This window comes from Hibiscus syriacus, unplaced genomic scaffold (assembly GCF_006381635.1).
Source record: "Hibiscus syriacus cultivar Baekdansim isolate YM2019G1 unplaced genomic scaffold, ASM638163v2 tig00111338_pilon, whole genome shotgun sequence".
NCBI classification, from domain to species: Eukaryota; Viridiplantae; Streptophyta; class Magnoliopsida; order Malvales; family Malvaceae; genus Hibiscus; species Hibiscus syriacus.
Genome location: NW_024063064.1, coordinates 4,870,134 through 4,895,979, shown reverse-complemented (window position 1 = coordinate 4,895,979; position 25,846 = coordinate 4,870,134). Strand labels below are relative to the sequence as shown.

The 25,846-nt window shown below is 35.8% G+C and overlaps 1 pseudogene; it reads right to left on the bottom strand.

Annotated features, from left to right (window-relative positions):
• LOC120158999 lies at positions 1 to 24,062 on the bottom strand (annotated as a pseudogene).
• Positions 24,063 to 25,846: the final 1,784 nt, after the last annotated feature.

Genomic DNA, 25,846 nt, shown 5'->3' with positions numbered 1-25,846 from the left:
ACCCAAAGCTTCAGCACCCCCTAAATTTACAAACAATCCACTAATTCCGGTCGTAAGAAACATGTCAAGAGCAAAAACCAGAACTTAAACAAGGATACCTAGTCGCATTTGTAACCGAGTTAATACTTTCTTCCGGCAACAAGCTCGTCCACCAAAGCAAAGCAGCAGCAGCACTTATACTACTCCGGAGGGAAGACGGAGAACAAGCTGCCCTCCAAAGACACTGTACAACATAAGGGTTTTCATAAGTACACATTAATGAGGTTTAGGTTGAGAATAGTATTTAGTTATACTTTTATACCACTCATTAATGTAACCAACCTCTTGATATAATAGTAACAGAAGTCTGCTAAAATGAAAGTTTGGACGATTTCCGATATAAGAACCATGGAGGGCCACAATCCGTAACCCAGGGCTACCAGCAAACGTCCTCGACTGTCTAAAACCTGTTGCAAGCGGTAGGAATGAATTGATATCTTAATGCGATTGCCATTATAAAAGTTCACAATGACATTTCTCTGACCAGAATCATATAAAAATTTCCCCTCCGTGCAAAGTACTTGTGTTAAGTGTAGCTAATTGAATCGACATGGATGAACATCTAGAACCAGGCTCATCTTAAACCATATGCAATCAGTTCGACCTTCAGGATCATACATCAAGCAATTGCCCGTCCAGCTCAGTTGGTAGAGCGTAAGGCTCTTAACCTTGTGGTCGTGGGTAGGGCTGTAAATGAGACGAGACAGATCGCAAGCTACTCGAGATCGACTCGATCAAGGCTCGATAAATGCTCGGATCGAATGGATTTGACTCGAGCTCGAACTCGACTCGAGTTCTTAACGAGCCAAAACGAGCTATTCAATATTCGACTCGAAAAGCTCGTGAGCAACTCGAAAAAAATGTTATATTATAATTTTAGATTTTTTTAAATTAAATTATTAAAAATACATTATTGATAATTATAAAATTTTAAAAGTATATTAAAAATTATATAATACAACTACCCTCAAATTTTAATTTTTTTAATTAACCAACCCAAGTTCAATTGTTACATTGTATATTACTAAAATAAAAATAAAAGCCCATTTAATTAAACACATGCTAGATTACACGTGTTTGGTTGATTTGTTTCTTTCTTTTTTAACTTTTTACTGCACAAGTACTTGACAACGTAGAAAAATAAAATAAAAAATAAGAAAAAAACAACCAAACAATAGAAAAATTGAAAATAGTAAAAATTATTTTTGAATAAATATTCTTATATTTATTTTAAATTAATAAAAAATTATTTATCTAATGAAAAATATTTAATATATTTCTAATGATAATATTTTTAATAACTAATTTTTTAAATTGTTGTTATACTTTGAGGTTTCGGGTTCAAATATCATAAATATCAAGATATTATATTATACTTACCTCATAACTAATTTTTTATTTGACAATAAATATAATATAATATAATAAAATAAAAATATGATTCAATTTAAATATTACTAATTTAAAAAAATATATCAAAATAGAGTGTAACCGGTTTTATAAAGAATTATGAAAGAAAAAACTCATTTAGACTTACATTAATATCTTATTAGATTTGTGTTCTTCAGAAAGCAAAAGAAAAACAAGTCTACTCTCTCTCCTTGAAGGTAAGATACAAATTATGCAAAATGATGTTATGTGACTCCTAAATAAATCATTCGCATACTTATACATAAACATATCAACATGCAAAATAAATATACACAACTACTTAAAGAAGATAATCCTAAACAAGGACTAAATTATTACCTGAACTAAAGTGTGCTTACACGATACATGCATGCATACGAATGAAATGCAAATGCACATACATTAAGATGAAACAGTATAAGATTAAACCTACTATTAATAACTTAAACTCATATTTAAAAAATGCCATGTAGGACCAAAACAATAGAAAACTGAAAATAGGCATACAAAGTAGAAATTACTCATTAAATTAAACAAGCTAACTAAAGGATTACACTATCAAATAATTAAAATTACAAGACACAATTGAAAACAAACACAAATTGAAGGAACACGTAAAGCAGGATATCTAGGGTAAAAACTCTTACCCTAATTCATTTCCCCTCAAACTTTCCCTGGCTAAAACTTCCCCCCCCTCGCCGCTCTCCTCTCAAACCTCGTCCACTCGCAGCCCTAGCAGAAACCCACAACCACCGTGGCCTAAACGCTCCCCCAAGGCTCCGACGAGAAACCTAGACCTCAAACCCTTCTCCTCAAACTAAACCTTAACCCTAAGCCTAAACAACACCCACTCCCTCACTGTCGAACCATACGACCGTCGTAGGTTTCCCTTTTCGAAAGCTCCGCTGAGGAACCAAGATACCAAATAACCCTCACTTTACCCTTTCTTAGAACCCTAACCTCACAAGCCCCAAACCCTTAGAACAACCATAGATCCAAGGCCAAAAGAGATTACCCTTGGTGACTCAAGGCAGCTTTGACTCCGGGTGACAAAGGCAAGCTCCTATCGACGGGGAAGGTAAGGTTTTACTTACTGGTTCTTGTTGCTCGAATGTTTTTTTTTTATTCTGGTTGATACCGGTTGTTTTGGGTGGTTGATAGGTTATATGGTTGTGGTTTGATAGACTCTCTAGGGTTCTATTCCTTTCTTTTTGTGTTCTCTCTGATAACTGAGATTATATCCTTGAGGTTTGCTCTCTGCCTTTTTGTTGTGCTTGGTGTTCAGTCCCTTGTTATGATGAATAACTTCAGAAAGAATTGGTTGCTTGCTATATTGTTGTGATTTGGTCATCTCGAATTTGGCCTTTTAGCATTGCTCCAACATTGGGAAAATTGGAAAGTGTTCTGGATTCCATTTAGTTCAGCTTCTACCTATCAATGATACATCTGTACATGGGATGTGGTGGGATTCATATCCATACAGGTAACCTGCAAATGTGATAGTAGATAGCAGGCTCAAACTAGTTTCTCACTAGAAGTTCTCCCACCTTTTTATATTTACACTCTGGAAGGCCAGAGCTGATATGTTCAATTTAAACTTGTAAACTGTTGTATGTTTTCTGTTCGACAACTCTGTTTGCGTCCACTTATATGCATTTTCAAGTTGCAGTTTCTTTCTGATTTTAGCTTCTCCTGTTTTCCACATTTCAACAGGAAGTGAGATTGTATCTTATTTGAAACCATTAAATGCATTGATTGCTTTAAAAGAGTGCTTATTATTGGTTACTGAATCTTATATTGATAAATTTAAAGTTTCAATGCTAAATTATTGGTTACTGGGGCCCCTCCAGATTATTTAGACAAAAATGGCCAGAATTGGGGGTTTCCTACTTATAATTGGGAGGAAATGTCCAAAGACAACTATGCTTGGTGGCGTGCTCGCCTTACACAGGTTTTTCAATTTCCTTTTTTTGTTTGCAATTTCTTCTTTAACTTTGACCCCAAATTCAATAAGTTGTTTGCTTTAATGTTGTTTTAAGGAAAGAGTATTTCTTTCTTTCGTTTTTGCTAAAATTTTTATAATTTTCTTTGCTTCCGTTGCAGATGGGAAAGTACTTTACAGCTTATAGGATAGACCACATCTTAGGCTTCTTTAGAATTTGGGAACTCCCAGACCATTCTATGAATGGTCTAATTGGAAAGTTCTGTCCATCTATCCCTCTAAGCCAGGTAACAAAATTACAATTCCTTGAAGCATGCAAAGCTTCTTCTGTATATAACAACTAAGGGGAATCAAATTGCTCTAGTTGTAACTGAATAATGCTTCGATTTCATGAAGAACTTGAAAGAGAGGGTATATGGGACTTTGATCGATTGGCACGCCCTTATGTTCGAAAAGAGTTTTTAGAGGTAGAGAAAAAATACCTTTGTGATTCAAATTAGTTTCTCATGGAGAATTTTGGACTTTTTGCATCTTTAATTGGCTAAATACTATCTTTTTCATTTTATGTTAACCAAAATGTTCACTTTGAAGATGGTCAATTTTCTTTCAAATCAGAACGCTTCATTTCAATTATATCCTTCATGAAAAGAGTGTGATTATGAATAGTTAGTATTTGGTGGTAACCCGTAACATGGATTTGCATCAGCTGATTCCATCTAAACATTTTCACCAATTTCGCCCTAATGTATAGGATCTACAAGGTTCAAAACTAACTTGAGAGAAATGATAGTGTAATAGTGAAAGTTACATGATTTTACACGAAAAGAGGGAGATAAAAATTGCATTTCCCAAAATGTTTCCATTTAGTTAGGGAGAACATTAGTAACGTCAAAGACATCATGTATCAACTTGTATAAATTTTGATATGTTGTCATATTTGTCATTTTTTTTTATAAATTTAGATGTGTTGTCATATTTTGTAAACTTTCAATACATTTGAAGTTTTAAAAATTTCAAAGCTTATATTAATTATCCTAAATTTCTTGTAATTGTATTTTATTTTTTTAGATTTTTTTATAGTTCATACATTCATATTATAATGTATTGGTGATGGTTGATTAAAGGGAAAATTATTTATATATTTTAAATGTAATATAAGATTTTTTTAGGTTCAAATTCGAGTTTGAGTTCGAGCTTGAATCGAGTTCGAGCTTGAATCGAGCTCAAAATTGAGCTTCAATCGAGCTCAAGTCTCGAGCTTCAATCGAGCTCAAGTCTCGAGCTTCAATCGAGCTCAAGTCTCGAGCTTCAATCGAGCTCCTGAATTTTTTTTGAGTTCGAGTCGAGTTTCAATAATATATTTCGAGTTCGAGCTTCATAATTTAGCTCGCGAGTTTTCGAGTTGAGTCGAGCCTATGTTTAAAGTTTTCGAGTTCGAGTCGAGCTCAGCAATACTCGAGCTCGACTCGGCTCGTTCACACCCCTAGTCGTGGGATCGAGTCCCACGGTGGGCAATTCATAATTTTAACTACCGGAGGTCTTCTACGGAAGCTGCTCTCAACCTGATGTTGGGGGCAGCCTACTACCTTACCTCCCCTCACCCCATTACATATGGGAACAAGGTCAGCTAATTTTTAAGACCCAGATCAGTAGTTGAACTGGTTAAACCGCCGGTTTTTTGCCCCAATTTCCAGTTTTCTAATGGTTCATAATGGTTTCACAATTTCCGGTTTTACCCCACCAGTTCAACCGGCTGGTCAGGTTCTGACAACCACGATAAATTAAAAGGCAAATAAATTTTACCAACAGACTAGTGTGCGTGTAATGCTTCAACTGAGCCTTGATTTCAAAACTGCTGAACTTTAATGGAAAAATTAACAGAAACCAATCACATTCAATTTCAAGGCACAAGATCAAACCTGGAGAACCCAGTGAGCAAAGCTGAGGAACCTTGCAACGCCCAATGCAAATACATAATGAGCTGTGAAAGGCTCAACAATCTGAAAGCACAAAAAAGCTGAGTTGCAGATGGTAATCTTATAAATAAATAAATAATCTAAATGTTTATCTACCCATACAAGTAATTTATACCTTAGTATTTTGCATCACTCGCAACTGAGGTAAAACTGAAACAGCTTCAAGATACACACAGAATGCCCAGGAAATCCGGTTCACTATATTATGAGATGTTGAGGGGTGAATTAATAGAGCCAGTACTGCACATGGGACAAGCTGCATTCAAATTCAAGTGTTAGGATACGACTCCTAGAACATGTTCAGAAAAAGAATCCACTTGAGCAACAACGAAAATAATTGTGGAGTTAGTACGTATCGATGCATAGCAACACAAAAAAGACAATAATTTTCTTCAATTCGTTACATGATAGTATCCATAAAATCAAAAACACAAAGGATGAGGCATGAGGTGACTTTTGTGGTGGAATTCGAAACAAACAATGATAAGAAAATTGAAGACGGAAGAGAACTAAATAGACACTTAGAAGACTAGCAACGATTTAAAGAGCAACATGTGTGGGATGGGGAGAGAATAAAACATCTAAAAAAAGTAGATTTCTTATTTAAGAAACAGATTGAAAAAAAAATGTATATTTTTCTAATTTGCAGATCTGCAGGCCAGTGGAAAATACCATATCATGTAATGGAAGCAATCTGCCTTTATAAGCAGGGCTGTTTCAAGTTACATACACCTCCGTTGATAAAGAGGACAGGCAGAAGCTCTACTGCAAACATGACCATCTCTTACAACGAAAACATGGAATACAGGAGACAACACCACACCAGTACAATTCACTTCTAGATCCAGCAATACATAGGACAGGCTGCATATATAATTTCATATAATTTCAACTAAAAACAAAGTTCATATGACTGAAGAAAACTCACAACATAATATAAAGCAAAGTCGTCCTTCTCTTCCATGTAGCTGGACTTTAGTTTGAAACGGATCATATAAATAACCCATAACGTTGAAGCCAATGTGGCCAAATCAAGAATGGTATGTATATCGTATTCCATGACAAAGCAGCCTAACAGCTAAAAAGATAGCTGTTAGGTATTGGGATTTGAGCGACAGTCCTGCAACCATTCAAGTTATTTATTGAATGAGTAAAACCGATATTACACCGATAAAAACTTTCTTCTCATATTTAACCAAGAACCTAGAGTTAATTAACTCATTCATGTATGAAGTGTAAGCAGATGACCAAAAATGAATAGGCACACAGAATGTTAACCAGAGAACGAGTATTATGCGGGGCCAAGGTTGTCACAAATGTGCGTGAGAGAGACAACAAATACTTTTGCACCAAAAAACAACATCTATTTATCAATAAATCATTCTTGTCATACAAACAGTTAGAGAGCAAAACCCCTAAAAATAGCATAGGCTAATCACACAAAAGATTTAGCAAAATACAGAAATAAAAACAGTGAAACTCATGGAATTTCTCAAAATAGCGAAACAAACAAAAATGAGCCTGTTTATACAAATTACCATAGGATAGAAACATATCAAACATAGGCTTAGTTTGTTTTCACTGTGCAACCTCTTCAAATCTCTTATGTCTGAGCCGCGCAGACCACGCGCAGACATTAGGCTTCGCAAACCGTTTGTTTTTTAGAAGATAGAAGCTCTTCTAACGTCTGCGCGAGGTCTTCTTGGTGCAGACATGGTTTTATGTCTTCAAAGATCTTCAAACCTCTTCAAGAACAATTATAAAATATTATTATTTATTAAAATAATTTAAAATAATTTAATAAGGTTATTTATTTTAAAATAATTTATTATAAAATAATTTATTATAAAATAATTTATATTAAAATAATTTATTATAAAATAATTATTTTAAAATAAATTATAAAATATGGATTGATTTATTTTTAAATAATTTATTTTAAATAATTTATTAGTATGGATTGATTTATTTTAAAATATGGATTGATTTATTTTAAATAACTTATTAGTATGGATTGATTTATTTTAAAATATGAATTGATTTATTTTAAATAATTTATTAGTATGGATTGATTTATTTTAAAATATGGATTAATTTATTATTATAGTTGTATGGATTAATTTATTTTAAATAATTTATTAGTATGGATTGATTTATTTTAAAATATGTATTGATTTATTTTAAATAATTTATTAGTATGGATTGTTTTATTTTAAAATATGGATTAATTTATTATTGTAGTTGTACGGATTGATTTATTTTAAATAATTTATTAGTATAGATTGATTTATTTTAAAATATGGATTGATTTATTTTAAATAATTTATTAGTATAGATAGATTTATTTTAAAATATAGATTGATTTATTTTAAATAATTTATTAGTATGGATTGATTTATTTTAAAATATCGATTGATTTGTTTTAAATAATTTATTAGTATGGAATGTTTTATTTTAAATAATTTATTAGTATGGATTGATTTATTTTAAAATATGAATTGATTTATTATTGTAGTTGTATAGATTGATTTATTTTAAATAATTTATTAGTATGAATTGATTTATTTTAAAATATATATTGATTTATTATTGTAGTTGTATGGATTGATTTATTTTAAATAATTTATTATTGTAGTTGTATGGATTATTTAAATTTCAGTATTGTAAAACTAAAATTATTTAAATCTCAGTATTGCAAAACTCTTTTAAGTTTAAAAAATCAGTTTATTTATATTTCAGTTCAGTTTAGCAGTCTGCAGACGTTAAAAAACAAACAGTCTTCTTCTTGCAGACTGCAGACTTTTGGTCCACCTCTTTTGCTGCAGATGCCTGCAGATGTGGTCCACATACTGCAGACCTTTTACCTCTACAAAAACAAACACCACCATAAAATTCATGAAACAAGTGAGGCAAACAAAAAGTTCTTTGCATCAAGAAGAACCCCTTCATTTCAATACCTTTGAATCATAATAATCCTAAAAAAAGAACATATACATTCTAATTCTAGGCACCAGAGAATTCAATTTCAAAATCCTAAAAAAATAAATATTCCATCAAAGCCTGCCAGAGCAGAATGTCTCATGAAGTCTAAACTTCGCCAATAGCATTAAACTTTGGGATAAACTACGCATTTAGTATCTAAACTTTGGCTAAATATAAACCCCGACAGTCTTATTGGTGAAAGTCCTCGAAGGTTGTTCAACGTAAGTCTGGGATGGAAGAGGTTCCGAGGATTAAACACTGTGAAGTTGAGGGAGTTGTGGATGAAGAGAAATTTCACGTGTTAAGTAATTGTCTTGTGGGGTGGTGCAAGAACTTTATCAAGTTTGGTAATCTTGCTAACCAAATACAAGCCAAAGGATTAGCGGGTTTCACGCTTATGAGAGCCGCTAAAAATGTAGTTCTAATGGTTTTTAAAGATTCTAATTCTTTTAGAAGCGTGAAGGATGATAAGTTAGAGACTCTTGCAGAATGGTTTTTCATAGTGGAAACTTGGTCTGAGAGCCTTATGGTGGAGAGCCGGCACGTTTGGCTAGTTTGCGAAGGTATTCTTTTTCACACTTGGAATTGGGATACTTTCAAAAACATAGCTACTAAGTGGGGCAAGTTAATAGCAATTGATAACAGTTGTGAGTTCCTTTCGTCTTTTGATCGCGCGAAATCCAAATACTTACAAATGCTCAAGGGAGAATTAATGAGTTGTTTGAGTTGAAGGTTGGGGATCATTTATTCAAAATCTTGGTGCATGAAGTTGATCCTTCCTTCAAATCTAATTCTTGGGTTCCTGAAGATTTATATATTTCTTTAGAACTTGATCCTCCAATTAGATTGTGATTGTTCAGCAGCTGTATTCAGAGGCGTTTTTAAGTTTGTGGTTGTAATTGTTGGGGTTTTTTTTTTCTATGTTATCTTACATCTTGAGGTGTATTCTACAAATGGGATTATTGTTTTAGGGGCTTTTTGTTTGACGATGTATGATTTCTAAGTGATATGGTTTGTATTGGTGTTTATTCCCGTATGTGGGTTTGGTGATTCCTCATGTACTTGGTATTCTATTTAATAGGTACTCTTTTTTCCCTTCCAATGTTCTTCAACATACTTCTAAGTATGTGAAAGAATATGAAGAGTGTTTTTAATGAGACCTCTAAATTCTATAAAAAAAGAAAATAACCTCAGTGACCAAAAATCCCATATAATATATGATTTTAACCAACTTTTTCCGGATTTGCCAAAATGACCAACAAAATCGCAATGCGATCGCTAATTCGCAACGCGATCTCCATTATCGCAAATTCACGTTGCATTTCGCGTTGCGATAGTTGAAAATCGCGTTGCGATGGTCTACAGTATCGTTGCGATTTTCCCAATTCGCAATGCGAATAAGTAAATCGCAACGCGAATTGGGAAAATCGTAATGCGATACTGACTATCGCAATGCGATACTGACTATCGCAATGCGATAATACAAAATCGCAACGAGATACTGACTTTCGCAACGCGATTCTGACTTTTGCAACGCGATTTACATAGCGCCATTCGTATTAACGCGTATTTTTTTTCAAATTCCAAACACGAATTTTTTTCTTAATAAATCGGAAACTGAACCGTCCATAGTAATCGCAACTCATAACCTCAAACCCAAAATCATAACACTCAGTCCCATCTCCATCTCTCACTCTCTACGGCGAAATCCGTCACCATCTCCGAAGATTTCCGTCCCCATCACCGGCGAAATCCCTCACAACCATTCACAGTCAAAAATCCCTCACAATCATTCAGAAATGGAAAATCAACCTCCGAGGGTTAGTTTTGTTTTATTTTTATTTTGAAATTTTTGCATTATTTTAGGTTTTTCATATTGAGATTGATGATAAGTTTACTGGTAATTTCAATAATAGATTAACCATTTCACTTAGATTTCTTATTAAATTCATTCGATTGCTGCCAATACTGCTAAACTGTTTAGCCTGTGAAGTTAGTATTTTGTCTTTGTTTTGTCTTTTGGTTGAAGTAATACAGAAGAAGAATAGTTTCGAGAATGAAAACCGCAACGCGGAAATAACTATCGCAACGAGAGAATCGCAACGCGAAATAAAAATCGCAACGCGAAACCAAAATCGCATTGCGATTTTCATTTCACGTTGCGATTCTCTCGTTGCGATTTTCATTTCGCGTTGCGATTCTCTCGTTGCGATAGTCATTTTCGAGTTGCGATTCTCATTATCTCGTTGCGATTTTCATTTCAACCAAAAGACAAAACAGTGTTGCAAATTTTAGTTTCAAGAATAAACTACTATTTATGTTTATTGTTTTTGGTATATCTTGACAGTGTAGTTTTTGGTATATCTAACTTGGTATGTTTATTGTTTTTGTAGAAATTTTTTTCGGCTTCATTGACATTAAGGAATAAAGTTAGTCTAGCCACTACAATTGCTTCGAAGCTTTCACCTGCACAAAGAAAATTGTTTGAGGAAACCTGCTTCGGGCCATGGCTGAGAGTACAGCATTCGGGTGGAGATGCTAATTTGACCCATTTGTGGCTTCAGACCATGACTAGCGATCTACCCGACAGTGTACAACGTGGTGAGGAAGAGATATGGTTTCATTTTCCACCGGCGTATACTTGTTTTGGGAGGAAGGAGTTCTGCTTAATCACTGGTCTACGATTCGAACATGATGATGTAGGCCGGTACACTCGTCATATCACCCGCCCATCATGGTTATCCAGGGTTTTTCCTGATGAGTCAATAGAGAAGCCGAACTTACACGTCGACGACATGAAGAAATTGTTTAATAAGAAAGATGATTTTACTCGGATGAATGACGTCGATGTTGTCCGAGTATGCCTTCTACTACTTTTGTATGCCGGCTTTTTAGGCAGAGAGGCCAGACAACATATTCCTCATGAGCTAATATTATTGGTAGAGGACATAAATGCATGGAATCTGTTTCCGTGGGGTTCGTATATATGGAAAGCTACCTGGACTAAGTTGTCATCTGCCTTTGATGACCGCAAAAGTTTGCGGGGCGATGGGTCGAAATACACTTTGTCATGCTTTGTTTGGGCCTTTAAGGTAAGAATTTTTATATAATATTTTCAAAATTATAATTAATTATTTAACAATTACTAATGTTTGTTATTATATTGTTTGTAGATTTGGATATTCGAGGCCTTTCCCGCCATGAAGACATATGCAATAAAAACTTCAAATGATATTCCCAGGGCTATTTCCTGGAAGAGGAAACGTCTGTTGGATTGGGAATACTTAATACCATATGCGACAATAAATAATGTAAGTTAACACAAATACTATCATATATAAACAAGTTATTAATAGTAGACGTTTAACTTTGTTTGAGTTTTTATATTTTTAGGAGGCCAACATTCCATTAATGAGACTGACACCCACGGAGGCTGAGCTTGCCACTGATTGGTGGCAAGCTAGTCAGCGTTTTCTTAATGGCACGAATGATGAGTAGCCTCCACTTCCTCCACTTCGAGAGCCATCACCTCACCCAGAGCCATCACCTGATCGACCCAACTATACACCTCTACAACGAGAGCCATCACCTATCCCGTCACATCATTGAGCCTCTTCTCCACCATCACCTCATGATAGGCGACCGGCAAAGATGCCACGACTTCTATCTCCCTGTTCTCCACCTCCATGGGATGATTCAAGGGAGTTACGTGATGAGGTCAATGCCTTGCGTGAGGAGATCGGTACTCTACGCGATAACGATGGTGCATGGCGTGTGGAGGTGTCTACTTTACGTGGTGAGGTTGCCGCTCTACATGAGATGGTAGTATCGTTGCAGAATGAGGTTCATACTCTACGTAACGAGGTAAGTTTAAGATTTTCCATATTTAACTTGATGATAAATTTACTCGTAATTTCACTTAAATTAACCATTTCACTTAGATTGCTTAGTAAATTTATTCGGTTGCTGCCAATACTGCTAAACTGTTTATTAACACTGTGAAGTTAGTATTTGTCTTTTTGTTTTGTCTTTTGGTTGAAGTAAATTTATTCGGTTGCTGCCAATTCTGCTAAACTGTGTATTCTTTAACACTGTGAAGTTAGTATTTGTCTTTGTTTTTCTTGCACGACAGAGTTCACGCATCAGACGGCGTGCACGTGCTATTAAGTCTCCGTATACCCCAATAGTGCGAAGACACCGCAAGAAGAAGCCCGACTCGCCTGTCATCCCTCAAGAGTCCACTCCTATCGTTGAAGAGGCCCCTATCATTCCTCGAGAGTCCCCTCCCACCGTTCAAGAGGCCACTGTCATCGTTGAAGAGGTACCTCCCACCATTCAAGAGCCCGATTCACATGGCCATATGTAGGATTCTTGAGAAACCCTCTGACGTGCCGGACTTGATGGATTCAAGTTGGCTCTCGTATGAGTTACCAGCCAGTACCATACCGGTATCTGAAGTGGAGAGGAAACAACTACCGGACACAATTCTGGATAACACCCTTTAGGCTAAGACCGCAGTTGATTTTTATCTACATGAGCGAAGCCAGGGGTGTTTCACTGACATATGCAAGCTCAACGATGATATCTATTTGTTGCTTGATCGGTCTTGGTGGGGCGTATTATTAGGGGTCGAAGACAATGGCTATTTCGATGGAGGGGTAAGTCTTATATTTTTCTTATATTTTAATTTGATTATTTTTTTGTAAATTTATGTAAGTTACTAATATATGTCTTTTTTTGTAAAACAGTATATCGATGCGTGGGTGTCACGTCTTCTAATAATTAGGAAACTTAAGGAAAATAAAAGAAATACACGATATACAATTATGCCGACGTCTTTTAACGCCGTTCACTTAAAGAATCAACGAGATGAATCATTTGCGTTGGGCAATGGACAAGCTAAACGTTATCCTGAATGGTGGGAGGTCGATAAGGTTAGTGTTTATTTTAGATTGAGTTTAAAGGTATTCATAAATAAGTGTGCAAATGAATGAATTATTACTTATGATTGCAGGTGTTTATCCCTGTTTTGGAACGTAACCATTGGCTTCTCGTCGAGCTTCAGATCCCATCCCTTAAGGCAATAGTATATGACAGCATGATAAATTACATATCATTGGCTGATTTAAGAGATATTATTAAGGGATGGAGCTCTTATTTGGCTAAATTCTTAGATGCGATAAATTATTGGACTCGTTCTGGAAACAAGAAGCCAAAGAAGCTCAATATTACAGTTAGCAGAGACGAGACCGCACCACAACAAACGAAAGGACCCAGAGGGGATTGTGGTCCTCTCGTATGCTTGGCGTTGGACCGTTTGATCACAGGAAGTATAAAGTATCTACCTCCCACCGATATAGATAGAGCTGCAGTAGGCTTGTGGTTTCGACATTATATGGCTAGATCGATATATACGAGACGCTGCCTACCTGCATCCGCGTTATAAAAATGTCCATAAACAATTGGTATGTTTATAGGCTTGTGGTTTGAAAATGTTTGGTTAAGTACCTAGAATTCAATAATTTGCTGTTTGTAGGTTTTAGATGTGTAGAAAGTGTTGTTTGAGCAAATGTTTGGTTTATGCAGGTTAATCTCAGAAGTGAGCTGCGTGAAAATGATGTATGGCTGCAAAAGTTGATTCAATAGTAGAAGTGTTATTTTCTCTAAGAATTATTACTTATTTTTTGATTGTTTAATTGATTTGTAAAAGGTGATTTGTAAAAGTTGATTTGTTTAATTGATGTTAACATAATTCTTATTTGTACTTGTTTAATTGATTGAAATGTAATGGTTGATTTTGTTGATTTCAATCTGCATTATGTTGAAGGCAAAAAGTACTATCGCAATGCGAAATGAAAATCGCAACGCGAAATGAAAATCGCAACGAGAGAATCGCAACGCGAAATTAAATTCGCGTTGCGATTTTCATTTCACATTATGATTCCCTCGTTGCGATTTTCATTTCGCATTGCGAAATTAGCGTTGCGATTTTCATTTCGCATTACGATTCTCTTGTTGCGATTTTCATTTCGCATTGCGATAGTAATTTCCGCGTTGCGATAGACATTAAGATGATTGCCTATTAAGTGATAACAACTGAACAGATCATAGCAATTTTCAAACTCAAGTTACTAATACATGCCTAACTGAAAATGTTAAAAGTTCACACATAAAATCTACATAATACAACGTTTGCATTTAAAAATCACCTAAATTAACAGTCCCAAAAGGTGAAGCCAGTTGTGATTGGGATTTTAAAGATGATTTCGATTTTGATTGCCTTTTTCTTGACACCATATGAGCTTTGGATTTTGATGATGATCCATATTTTGGTAGAGGAAAAGATGATTGTGATGGCACTGGTGATCCACATGTCAACCTTGTATGACCACTTTCCTTGCACCGACTACATGTCGATCTCTTCTTCTCTTCACCCTTAGACGGTATACGATCATGACTTTTTGGTCGGCCAGGTAGCCTTCTGTCCATGGCTGGTGGCAAAACTGTTTGTAAGTCATCTGGTATGTCCCACTCAGAAGGATGTGGAATAGGGTAGACAATCTCGGCATAAGTCTATCGATATACTTCTGTAGTGTAGCAATCCATAGCGTATGTGCTTGAATCATCTTGGTTTAGATGAAGAGCAACTTTTATAACATGGCCACACGGATAACCAGATGTTTTCCATTTCATACAACTACACGTCCTTGCATTTAGATCGACAAGCCCATTTAAGTTATTATCCAGTACTTCAAACAAAGTGTTTGAACATGGTTCAACTATCCATGACGTTGACTTCACAACACGTTTCGTTATCTTTTTTTCAGACCATGGTGTAACACGATGTTCCAATGTTCCTGTAAATTTAAATAAATAATACTTAGTAAAATATATGATAAGTTACGAATTCAAAGAAATAATACATGCATGGTTTCTTTTCTTGTAGTACCACTGTTGAATAGAGGCTCGAAAAAACTCCATTAACATAGTAATGGGTAATTTCCGGGAATGACGACTTAGAGCGTTGATTGATTCTGCACTATTAGACGTCATGAAACCATATCTTGCTCCAAGTTGATGTACTCTTGACCATCTTTCAAACCCGACATCTTCTAGTGTTTGAGCACACTGAGGTAAAACACGTCTTAAACAGTTTATATGCTTATTGAAATCCACTGCCCGATAAGCTTTTACAGCCTTCCAGTATGTCCATTTGTGCTTTTTTATACCAGCAGACCTTGATTTTAGATTTCTATACAAATGAACACCACAAAGTCCATGAAAAGCATCTGGAAAACACCTTCTAACATCATTGTCAATTGAGTTTGCCCTATCGGATATGATTGTCAGATTGCTAATAGGACCTATGCAATCCCTAAGATGCCCCATAAACCATGTCCATGAATCAGAGGTTTCAGATTCGCCAACCCCATAAGCTATTGGCAATATCACATTGTTAGCATCCATGGCTACTGCTAATAAGTTTACTCCAAGGTATCGACCTTTCAAATGTGCTCTGTCAACTATAATAACTGGGCGCATGCAAGTAATAAACGAACGAATCTACAAAATAATATACACAAGAAATATAATCATTTAAATGTGAAATGCATGTAACTAACAGAAATGAGTCAACAGAATTATATTGATTTACTAACCGCAGCACCAATGGCGATAAACATAAACTCAAAGCGTCCATCTCTATCTGTTTTGATATGAGTTACCGACCCAGGATTTTTCAGCTTTAAATTGTGACAATAAGCCGGCAGTTGGGCAAACGATGCTTCTGGCGACCCCCTCAACAATTCCAAGGCATAACATTTGGCTCTCCAAGCTTGAGAATATGATATACTAATCTTGAACCGAGCATTCATGTCAGTCATAATTTCATGTCCCCGATATACCCTGCCATTCAAAAACATTAACTCACCCAGAAAACCACCCAACACCTTTTTGTTTGCCTGTCTATGGTGAGGAAAAACTTGGGTTCTTGAACATGTATGTTTATCAATAAAAGTCCTAACTTGAAACATTTCGCAATCTTTTATCCTCTTTGCAATCATACGCCACGTACAGTTTTTGTCAATCATACACCTTGTTTCGAAACGATCTTTGCTTGATTTGTTAACTTTTAGTGATAGCCATCTTCCACACATTTCGTATACAAAGCTATCTTCAAGTCTTCCTTTGTATCAAAACAATCATCTTTCTTGATACGAATAACTTTTGTGTAACAATCAACTGCTTTTTTTACCAACTCTTCTTCCGGTATCTGAAGTAATTCTTGCATATTCCAGTTATACTCCCATGGCATTTTCTTTTCTTCGGGGACTTTTTCTTCTTCTTTTTCTTCTTCAGGATTATATGAATTACAAAATGGATGTTCAACATGTTCATTCACAGCCTCCACTTCCTCCTCATTATCATCAACAACATCTTCCTCGGCAACGGTTGTTTCATCATCAAAATTCGGGTATTGACCAATATCAAAATCATTACACGCAGGGTCTGTTTCTTCTTCTGAAACATCATCAAAATCTGAGTATTGACCAATATCAAAGTCCGGGTATTGACCAAGATCAAATTTTGAATACTGACTAGTACTCACAATTTTTTCTCTTGGCTCATCATCGTCTAATTGGTCAATACGAAAACCAGAATTTGGTGCTGAAAGTTGATTGGGATTTGGATTAGAGAAAGTTTGTGGGTTTTGACAAAAACTTAATTGATTACTACCCGCTACTGATCCAACAATACTACTTCTAGGTTCAACAACATACAATGTAACATCATCACTTGAAACACTAATGTAACCAATGAATCGTTCAACATCTTCATTGTCGGTTAACAAATAAACTTTACCATTCCTCTGATAAGATAGCCTAAATCCACTTAGGGGCTCTAAATTCAATTTCTTTGAAACACGTAACATTAGAGTTTCATAAGTTAACTTTTTTAATGACAGTTTTAGTTGAAGATTCATGGGTAAAGGCATATATTGTAAAACACCATGAACATTCTCCCATGACCCTCCAAAACACAAATCTATCCAAACATGATCAACATTAGATGATTTCATGGTTGTAAATTAATTTACTAAACAAACGAGCTGCGAAACTAAGACCTGTTGCCGGATGGGGAAGGATGTAGGAACGGATATAGGAACGAATGTCGCCGGAGAGAGTGATAGATGGAGATGGAATGAGTTGCGATTTAGGGATTTAGGTTATGAGTTGTTGCTTCTGCGTAGATATATACACAAAAAATTTGTGTTGCGAAACTAAAACCTATTGCGAACTTTGAAAATCGCATTGCGATTCTGTATTATCTCGTTGCGAAAGTAAGTATCGCGTTGCGATTTTCCTAATTCCCAATGTGAATAAGTAAATCGCAATGCGAATTTGGAAAATCGCAATGCGATACTGACTATCGCAACGAGATAATACAAAATCGCAACGAGATTCTGAAAATCGCAATCATCTTCAAAATCCCAATCACAACCGGCTTCACCTTTTGGGACTGTTAACTTAGGTGATTTTTAAATGCAAACGTTGTATTATGTGTATTTTATGTGTGCACTTTTAACATTTTCAGTTAGGCATGTATTAGTAACTTAAGTTTGAACATTGCTATGATCTGTTCAGTTGTTATCACTTATTAGACATTCATTTGACTATCGCAACGGGGAAATCGCAACACGAAAATGGCTATCGCAACGCGAAACTGGCTATCGCAATTCGAAATGAAAAATCGCAACGCGAAAATGGCTATCGCAACTAGAAAATCGCAATGCGAAATGAAAATCGCATTGCGATTTTCTCGTTGCGATTTTCATTTCGCATTGCGATTTTCATTTCGCATTGCGATTTTCTCGTTGCGATAGTCAGTTTCGTGTTGCGATAGTCTGTTTTGCCTTCAACATAATGCAGATTGAAAATCAACAAATCAACAATTACATTTCAATCAATTAAACAAGCACAAATAAGAATTATGTACACATCAATTAAACAAATCAACATTTACAAACCATCTTTTACAAATCAATTAAACAATCAAAAAATAATAATAATTCTTATTTCTTCATAAATAATTGAATCAATGAATCAACAACTTTGTGACCCCGTACATCCATTTCACGCAGCTCACTTAAGGATTAACCTGCAGAAACCAAACATTTGCTCAAATAAGACTTCCTACACATCTAAAACCTACAAACAACAAATTATTGAATTCTAGGTACTTAACCAAACATTTTCAAACCAAAAGGAGTATATATGTTAACAAAACTTGCATTTGACTTACCAATTAACAATGGACACTTTCATAAGGCGGATGCAGGTAGGCAGCGTCTCGAATATATTGCTCTAGCCATATAATACCGAAACCACAAGCCTACTGCAGCTCTATCTCTATCGGTGGGAGGTAGAAACTTTGTGCTTCCCGTCGTCAAACGCGCCAAGAACAAGCATACGAGAGGACCACAATCCCCTCTGGCTCCCGGCGATTGTTGTGGCGCGGTCTCGTCTCTGACAACTGTGACATTGAACTTCTTTGGCTTCTTGTGTCCAGAATGAGTCCAATAATTAATCCCATCCAAGAATTTAGCCAAATGAGAGCCCCATCCCTTGATCATATCTCTCAAATCAGACAGTGATATGTAATTTATCATGCTGTCATACACTATTATCTTCAGGGATGGGAGCTGAAGTTGGACGAGAAGCCAATGACGACGTTCCAAAACAGGGATAAACACCTGCAATCATAAGTAATAATTCATTTATTTGCGCACTTATTTATGAACACCTTTAAAAAATTTAAAAAATAAACACTAACCGTATCGACCTCCCACCATGCAGGATAAAGTTTAGCTTGTCCGTTGCCCAACGAAAATGAATCATCTCGTTGATTCTTCAAGTGAACTGCGTGAAAAGCCGCCGGCATTATTGTATATCGCGAATTTTTTTTATTTTTCCTAAGCTTCCTTATTATTAGTAGACGTGACACTCACGCATCGATATGCTATTTTACAAAAAAATACATATATTAGTAATTACATTAATTTTTTAAAAAATTAATCAAAATCATATATAAAACAAATATAATATTTACCTCCCCATCGAAATAGCCACTGTCTTCAACCCCTAATAGCACACCCCACCAAGACCGATCAAGCAACAAAAATATTTCATCGTTGAGTTTGCTTATGTCAGTGTAACACCCTTGGCTCCGCTCATGTAGATAAAAATCAACTGCGGTCTTAGCCCAAAGGGTATTATCCATAATTGTTTCCGGTAGTTGTCTGCTCTCCACTTCAGATACCGGAAGGGTACTAGCCGGTAACTCATACGACAGCCAACTCTCATCCATCATGTCCGGAACCGGTGGGGGTTTCTCAATACTTCGATATATTACCCCATGTGAATCAAGCTCTGGAATGGTGGGAGGGACCTCTTCAACGATGACAGTGGCCTCTTGAACGGTGAGGGGGGACTCTTGAGGGAGGATAGGGGCCTCTTGAATGATTGGAGGGGACTCTTGAGGGATGATAGGTGAGTCGGGCTTCTTCTTGCGGAGTCTTCGCACCATTGGGGTGAACGGAGACGTAATAGCACGTCCACGCCGTCTGATGCGTGAACTCCGTCGTGCAAGGAAAACCCGACGTAAAGCATCCACCTTATTGGGCCGCTAAAAAAAATTAATACATAAATCAGTAAATAAACAGACATGATATTAAACAAAGACAAATATGTTTCAAACTAGCATTGTATTCACCCAAGTCATTATTCTATCATAGTTCACAAAATGCTCAGATAACATTCCAGAAGTAAGCACTTATATAAACATTTAAAAGGACAACATATATAAACATTCCAGAAGAAGAATAGTTTACTTTCGCAGCACAAAACTTAAAATCGCAACGCGAAAATGACTATCGCAACGCGGAAATGGCTATCGCAATGCGAAATGAAAATCGCAACGCGAAATGAAAATCGCAATGCGATTTGTGTTTCGCGTTGCGATTTTGTCGTTGCGATTTCATTTCGCATTGCGATTTTGTCGTTGCGATTTTCATTTCGCATTGCGATAGCCATTTCCGCGTTGCGATAGTCATTTTCGTGTTGCGAAAGTAAACTATTCTTCTTCTGCAAATTGAAACTTGAATGGATTGCATTACTTCAACCAAAAGACAAAAACAAAACCAAAAAAAAATACTAACAAAAACAGTTTAGCAGTATTGACAGCAACCGAATGAATTACGAGTATGAAAAATCTTAAACTTACCTCGTTGCGTAGAGTATGAACCTCATTCTGCAACGATGCTACCATCTCACGTAGAGCGGCTACCTCACCGCGTAATGTAGACACCTCAACACACCCATGCATCATCGTCTTTGCGTAAAGTACCGACCTCCTCACGCAAGGCATTGACCTCATCACGTAACTCCCCTAACTCATCCCGTTGAGGTGGAGGTGGAGAACATGGAGATAAACGTCGTGGCATCTTTTCCGGTTGCCTATCTTGAGGTGATGGTGGAGAAGAGGCTCGATGATGTGACAGAATAGGTGATGACTATCGTTGTGGAGGTGTATAGTCGGGTCGATCAGATGATGGCTCTGGGTAAGGTGATAGCTCTGGGCGAGGTGATGGCTCCCAAAGTGGAGGCTGCTCATCAACCGTTCCATCAAAAAAATGCTTACTAGCTTGCCACCAATCAGTGGCAAGCTCAGCTTCCGTGGGTGTCAGCCTCTGTAGAGGAGTGTTGGCCTCCTAACAATATAAAAGCTCAAACAAAGTTAAACGTGTACTAGTAATAACTTGTTTATAAACATATGGTAGTATTTATGTTAACTTACATTACTTATTTTCGTATACCGTAGTAAATCTTCCCATTGCAAGGTCCGTTTCCTCTTCCAGGAAATAGCCCTGGAAATATCATTTGAAGTTTTTATTGCATATGTATTCATGGGGGAAAGGCCTCAAATATCCAATCTACAAACAATATAATAACAAACATAGTAATTGTTAAATAATTACTTATAATTTGGAAACATTATATAAAAATTCTTACCTTAAAGGCCCAAATAAAGCCTGTCAAAGTGTATTTAGAACCATCGCCATGCAAACTTTTTCGATCATCCAAGGCAGACGATAACTTATTCCATGTAGCTTTCCATAAATACGAGCCCCACGGAAACAGGTTCCACGCATTTAGGTCTTCTACCAATTTGATTAGATCATTTGGAATAGGTTGCCTGGCCTCTCTGCCTAAAAAGCCGGCATGCAAAAGAATTAGAAGGCATACTCGGACAACGTCGACGTCATCCATCCGAGTAAAACCATCTTTCTTATTCAACAATCTTGTCAGGTCTTCTACGTGTAGATTCGGCCTCTCCAGCTCAAGAAAAACCCGGGATAGCCATGATGGGCGGGTAATGTGTCTAGTGTACCGACCTACATCATCGTGTCCGAAGCGTAGACCGGTGATTAAGCAAAACTCCTCCCGCCCAAAACACGTATACGCCGGTGGAAAATCAAACCATATCTCTTCATCACGACGTTGTATAGTCTCTGGTAGATCGCTAGTCATGGTTTGAAGAAACAGGTGTGTCAACATCGCATCTCCACCGGGATGTTGTACTTTCAGCCATGGCCCGAAGCATGCATCCTCAAACATTTTTCTTTGTGCAGGTGAAAGCTTCGACGCAATTGTTTTGGCCAGGCTGACTTTATTTCTTAAGGTCAATTGAGCCGAATAAAAGTTCTACAAAAACAATAAACATACTAAGTTAGATATACCAAAAACTACACTGTGAAGATATACCAAAAATAATAATAAACATAAAGAGTAGTAGTTTATTCTTCAAACTTAAATTTGCAACACTGTGAATTTCGTATTTGTCTATATTTTTTGGTTGAAGTAATGCAATTCATTCAAGTTTCAATTTGCAGAAGAAGAATAGTTTCTGAAAATGAAAATCGCAACACGAAAATGACTATCGCAACACGAATTTGACTATCGCAACGCGAAACTAAAATCGCGTTGCGATCTACATTTCGCGTTGCGATTCTCGGTTGATTTAATAAGCAATCTAAGTGAAATGGTTAATCTATTATTGAAATTACCAGTAAACTTATCATCAATTTCAATATGAAAAACCTAATAATAATGCAAAAATTTCAAAAGAAAATAATTAAAAAAACTAACCCTCGTTGGTTGATTTGGTTGATTTTCCATTTCTGATTGTGAGGGTGGCTCTGAGAGATGGAGATAGACGGATTTCGCCGGAGATGGGGACGGATTTCGTCGGAGATGGGTAAGAGAGTGAGAGATGGAGATGGGACTGAGTTGTGATTTTAGGTTTTAGGTTATGAGTTGCGATTACGGGATATACTGTGGACGGTTCAGTGTTCCAATATATTAATATTCGTGTTTGGAATTTAAAAATAAAATACTTGGCCAGGATACTAATGGCGCTTTGAAAATCGCATTGCGATTATGTATTATCGCGTTGCGAAAGTCAGAATCGCGTTGCGAAAGTCAGTATCTCGTTGCGATTTTGTATTATCGCATTGCGATAGTAAGTATCGCATTGCGATAGTCAGTATCGCATTGCGATTTTCCCAATTCGCGTTGCGATTTACTTATTCACATTGCGAATTGGGAAAATCGCAACGATACTGTAGACCATCGCAACGCGATTTTCAACTATCGCAACGCGAAATTGCGATAATGGAGATCGCGTTGCGAATTAGCGATCGCATTGCGATTTTTTTGGTCATTTTGGCAAATCCGGAAAAAGTTGGTTAAAATCGTATATTATATGGGATTTTTGGTCACTGAGGTTATTTTCTCTAAAAAAATATTTAAACTATCAGTTTTGGTCTGTTTTAGGCTTTTGGTACCTAAATTTTCATTTTTTTCAAAATCATAACTAACATTTAGTTTTTGTTTCATTTTAATATTCCACATTAAAAAAATTAAAGGGTATCAGTTTTTGTCAAAATAAAAAGTTTTAAAATTTAACGATAAATATTGAATAGAGACACTAAAATAAAATAAAAACTAAATTTTATATGTGATTTTGAAAAAATGGACCAAAACTAATGGAGTGAACAAATATCCTAAATCGAAGAAACAGATATCTTAAATCGAAAAAAAAAATGAAACTCAAGCCAAAAATTCAACCAGATTCAGCTAAAAACAAAAAAATCTATCATTTATCGGCCCAAAGTTGCCAAACCCAAACCTTGTAAAGTTTGCAAATTAATCATTACCCTTTATAGTTTTTTTTTTGAATTGCTAAATTAGGGCAAAAGCAACCATGTATTAAATTTAAGCTACAAATAGAAAAAAATTATTCTAATAACAAAATCTAGAATACGTTTTTTAAAAAAACTAAAGCTTTATTCGAAATTACCAGCACAAGTCTTCTCTTTTGTTAGCTTATACATAAGGACAGAGATTCCAATGGAGTGAACAGCCTCGGCGGCTACGAAGAGGTTGTCATGGTCGTGCACGATGAATCGAATAAGAACAAGCGCTGCCATACCCGATACTACCGCCAAAAAAGCCTTCACCTTTGGCGGTTGTCGTCTCACCCACATCGACACCGCGTGGATCGGCCTCTGCTGTGCCCTCATATTTTTTATCTTGTTTTCTTTTCCTTCGTTTTTTTCTTTCCTGGAGAAATAAAGTGTCGGAAAACTTGGGGAAAAGGGGTGAGTTGATTTTTTTTTGGATTGCTAAAGCAAGTCCTTTGGGGTTGACGTTATGCTTTCTACTTAAATCTTAATTTTACCCATCATATTTAAAAAAAATTGCAATGTGAGTTGAAAAGAACTGAATTAAAATATGTTTGGTGACCAATAATTAAACTACTTGGTATTTTTTGTTGTATAAATAAATTGGTAAGGTTATCTGAGTGCAAAATTTCAAACTTTACACGTTGGATGTAATAACAAGGATGTCAACTGCTCTGGTTAGGGTCGGATTTTGATCAACTCGATTTGAACCGACTCGAAAATATGTATCTTCTATCCGAATTCGATTCAATCCAAAACAATTTATATCTTTCATCCGATCTGACTCGATCCGAAAAATATATATCTTCATCCGATTTCGGTCTAACCTGATCTATTTTTAGAGTATAAATCCGACCTTACTTGATATAAAATAAGGATTTACTTTAAAAATAAATTTTTTTAAAGAAATTGTCTTATTATCCTGAGGTCAAATCGAGTCAGAATTTTTTACCTTCCACTAGAACTTGATCCGACCCGACCTTACCTCTTAAAAAACTGACCTGGTTGGGTCAGAACTCATCGGATTTAGATTAGATTGCCATCCCTATGAACAAATGCTAATTAAAATTTTGATTTTTGGTACAAACAAAATTGAATTCGAAGGAGTTTATCCATGGTTTTCAGAACCGGACCGGTTAGCGAACCGGTCATGCTACTGGTTCACTGGTTCAACCGGTCGAATCGGTCCGACCGGTCGAAAGATTCGGACGACGTCATAATTATTTAAAAAATTAAATAAAAATACCAAAAATATTTAATAAAAAATAATTTTTTATATCACAAGTCATATTCAAAGCAAAGCATAACATATATAAGTTAAAAACCATAAAATCAAGTGAAACAAAATGATTCAAATTAACTACAACATAATATTTAAGGTAAAACATATTAAATAATAAATAGAATTATATAACTATAATTAAAAAATAAATTTGGGGTTAAAAAATCATAACAAAATGATATTGTTTGGTTTAATTTAAAAAAAAACAATCCCACATAGCTAAGAAACATAGAAGAGCATCCCAAAAGTCTAAAGAGTAAAAATATGAGAACAAAACAATCTCACATTGCTAAGAAACATAGAAGCGCATCACAGCTAACTTCTATAAATAATAGAGGTAATTTGGCATTCAAAATCATGGAGTCTTTTGGTAAGCATTGAGTGAACTATTCTTTCACTTTAATCAAGCTCGAATTTTAGGTTTCAATCGAGTTTCTAATTTTTTTTTTGAGTTCAGGCCTTTTTGAGTTCAAGTTTCAATATTATATTTCGAGTTTGAGTTGAACTTGATAATTTTTAGCTTGTGAGTTTGAGTTGAGTTGAGTTGAGTTGAGCTTACTTTTAAAGTTTTCAAATTCGAGTCGAGCTCAGTAATACTCAAGTTTGACTTGATTCGTTTAACAAACGACGTTGTTTGGTTTAATTTTTTTAAAAAAAAACAAAAATCCCGGTTTTTCCCGGTTTTTTCCGATTTTCAGCCGGTCCGGTTCGAACGGTTCAACGGTTCTGGTCGGTTCACTAATAGCGGTTCAACTGATTTAAATTGAACTGAACTAAGAAACGGTTCTCGGTTGAACCAACTGGTCCGGTCCGATTTTCAAAACAGAGAGTTTATCACATCAAACAGGTAAACAGAATTAGCTTACCATCTGAGTTTCAACTTTCAACAACTGCAAGACCATTCTTTTGTT